Raw genomic sequence first — 3,292 nt, 5'->3', positions numbered from 1 at the left:
AGGCCGAGCTGCCTGGAGCCTCAAAGCGGATAGAAATAGCGTGGAGAGCCGCTGTTAAGCCAGACGCCCTCTGGCGGACACAGGCAGGAGTTGCAGTAAATGCATTGAAGTCAATGGGCGAGAGTACCCAATGCGCCAAAAAAGTGCTGAAAATATGACAAAGTGTCAAATGAATGGGAGTCAATGGGCGAGAGTACCCAATGCACAAAAAAAGTGCTGAAAATATGACAAAGTGTCAAATGAATGGGAGTCAATGGGCGAGAGTACCCAATGCACAAAAAAAGTGCTGAAAAAGTCCACACGAGCCTAGTCAGAAATGCAGGCCGAGGCGGCTGGAGCCCCAAAGCGGCTATAAAAAGCGTGGAGAGCCGCTGTCGCCCCGGAGAAACGGAGAAAAAGTGCTGAAAAAAGGCCCACGTCCTAACGGACCTAGGCGGAAGTGCAGGCGAGGCGGCAGGAGTCTGAAAACCGCTATAAAAAGCGTGGAGAGCCGCTGTCGCCCCGGAGAAACGGAGAAAAAGTGCTGAAAAAAGGCCTAAATCCTAACGGACCTAGGCGGAAGTGCAGGCGAGGCGGCAGGAGTCTGAAAACCGCTATAAAAAGCGTGGAGAGCCGCTGTCGCCCCGGAGAAACGGAGAAAAAGTGCTGAAAAAAGGCCTAAATCCTAACGGACCTAGGCGGAAGTGCAGGCGAGGCGGCAGGAGTCTGAAAACCGCTATAAAAAGCGTGGAGAGCCGCTGTCGCCCCGGAGGAACGGAGAAAAAGTGCTGAAAAAAGGCCTAAATCCTAACGGACCGAGGCGGAAGTGCAGGCGAGGCGGCAGGAGTCTGAAAACGGCTATAAAATGCGTGGAGAGCCGCTGTCGCCCCGGAGAAACGGAGAAAAAGTGCTGAAAAAAGGCCTAAATCCTAACGGACCGAGGCGGAAGTGCAGGCGAGGCGGCAGGAGTCTGAAAGCGGCTATAAAACGCGTGGAGAGCCGCTCGGATGATTTTTCAAAGTGTCAAATGAATGGGAGTGAATGGGGCAGAGTACCCAATGTGTAAAAAAAGTGCTGAAAAAACGACAAAGTCCACACGAGCCTAGTCAGAAATGCAGTCCGAGGCGGCTGGAGCCCCAAAGCGGCTATAAAACGCGTGGAGAGCCGCTCGGATGATTTTTCAAAGTGTCAAATGAATGGGAGTGAATGGGGCAGAGTACCCAATGTGTAAAAAAAGTGCTGAAAAAACGACAAAGTCCACACGAGCCTAGTCAGAAATGCAGTCCGAGGCGGCTGGAGCCCCAAAGCGGCTATAAAACGCGTGGAGAGCCGCTCGGATGATTTTTCAAAGTGTCAAATGAATGGGAGTGAATGGGGCGGAGTACCCAATGCGCCAAAAAAGTGCTGAAAAAACGACAAAGTGTCAAATGAATGGGAGTGAATGGGGCAGAGTACCCAATGTGTAAAAAAAGTGCTGAAAAAACGACAAAGTGTCAAATGAATGGGAGTGAATGGGGCGGAGTACCCAATGCGCAAAAAAAGTGCTGAAAAAACGACAAAGTCCACACGAGCCTAGTCAGAAATGAAGGCCGAGGCGGCTGGAGCCCCAAAGCGGCTATAAAATGCGTGGAGAGCCGCTCGGATGATTTTTCTAAGTGTGAAATGAATGGGAGTGAATGGGGCGGAGTACCCAATGCGCGAAAAAAGTGCTGAAAAAACGACAAAGTGTCAAATGAATGGGAGTGAATGGGCGGAGTACCCAATGCGTGAAAAAAGGTCTGGAAAAACGACAAAGTGTCAAATGAATGGGAGTCAATGGGCGGAGTACCCAATGCGCGAAAAAAGTGCTGAAAAAATGACAAAGTGTCAAATGAATGGGAGTCAATGAGTGTTTTGGTCGACCAGGAAAAAACGCGTTTACGGGAGAGGGTAAATCAGCCGAGAGGGGGGGGGGGGGTATACTTTACCCTCTCCCGTAAATGCCATTTTTCCTGGTTGACCAAAACACCTCCAGCACGATTTCGGAAACCCAGTTTTTAGAAACACTGACCTCCAGGGGAAGTACCGAGAAAAGCACACTTTTGAATCCGCTTTTGACGCACTGAAACACGGACGTGAGCTGGGGCCGTGCCGCTCTTGGAAAACCCCTGGAGGTTATTTTCTAAAACGGGTTTCCGCGTCCCCCCGGGCGCCCGTGTTGGGCCGCGCAAGGCGGTCCGGGCTGCCCGCCCCATCTGAGTGCCCCGTTGGGCCGCGTGCATGGCAGGCATCCAAGGAAGGCTGATGAGCAGCGGTGATGATGATGATGAGACACCAGCTGCAATTTTGACAAAGTGTCACCTCTCAAGCATTTCCAAGCGTGACACAAACAAAAGGGAACGGGAACTTTGATATGAGTGACTTGTGCTTCTTTTTCTCCAAGTGTCACTCCACAGCTGGCACCCAGGCTGTGTGACGCAGGTGTCCGACGAGGAGCGCCCGCGATGGGCCGCGTCAGGCGGCCCGGGCCGCGCTATCACCTCCGGATGACAACATCCAAAGGAGCACGTTGGTGCTTGCTGGGAGTTTGCGCACGCGATAGGCGACGCCTGGCGGCCCTGGCCGCGCCTCGCCAGCGGGTAATGACGACCGCGAGCGCCATGCTGCGCCGATGGAGCTGTCCGAGGAGCGAGAGCGCCCGCCATGGGCGGCATCCGGCGGCCCCTGGCCGTGCTTCGTCTGCGGGTCGCTCTCCACCTCCGGGTGGCCAATCCGAGGTGTCCGAAAAGTGTGTGCGCTCGCCATGGGCGGCATCCGGCGGCCTCTGGCCGTGCTTCGTCTGCGGGTGCACACTCGGAGCGAGGCTCCTGCTCGCTCCGGCGCGGTAGCTTTGTCCGCGCTCCACCTCCGGGTGGCGAATCCCAAAAAGCAGCACTTTGGTGCTACGAAGGTGTCAGAAGAGTGTGTGCGCCCGCCATGGGCGGCATCCGGCGGCCTCTGGCCGTGCTTCGTCTGCGGGTGCACACTAGGCGCGGTGGCTTTGTCCGCGCTCCACCTCCGGGTGGCGAATCCCAAAAAGCAGCACTTTGGTGCTTCGTAGGTGTCAGAAAAGTGTGTGCGCCCGCCATGGGCGGCATCCGGCGGCCTCTGGCCGTGCTTCGTCTGCGGGCGCACACTCGGAGCGAGGCTGCTGCTCGCTCCGGCGCGGTGGCTGGGTCCGCGCTCCACCTCCGGGTGGCGGAAGGAATCGAAAAGGAGCACTTTGCTGCTTCGCAGGTGTCAGAGGAGTGGGAGCGCCCGCCATGGGCGGCATCCGGCGGCCCCTGGCCGTGCT

Source organism: Dunckerocampus dactyliophorus, unplaced genomic scaffold (genome assembly GCF_027744805.1).
Source record: "Dunckerocampus dactyliophorus isolate RoL2022-P2 unplaced genomic scaffold, RoL_Ddac_1.1 HiC_scaffold_125, whole genome shotgun sequence".
Lineage (NCBI taxonomy): Eukaryota > Metazoa > Chordata > Actinopteri > Syngnathiformes > Syngnathidae > Dunckerocampus > Dunckerocampus dactyliophorus.
Note: the sequence above shows the minus strand (reverse complement) of the source record.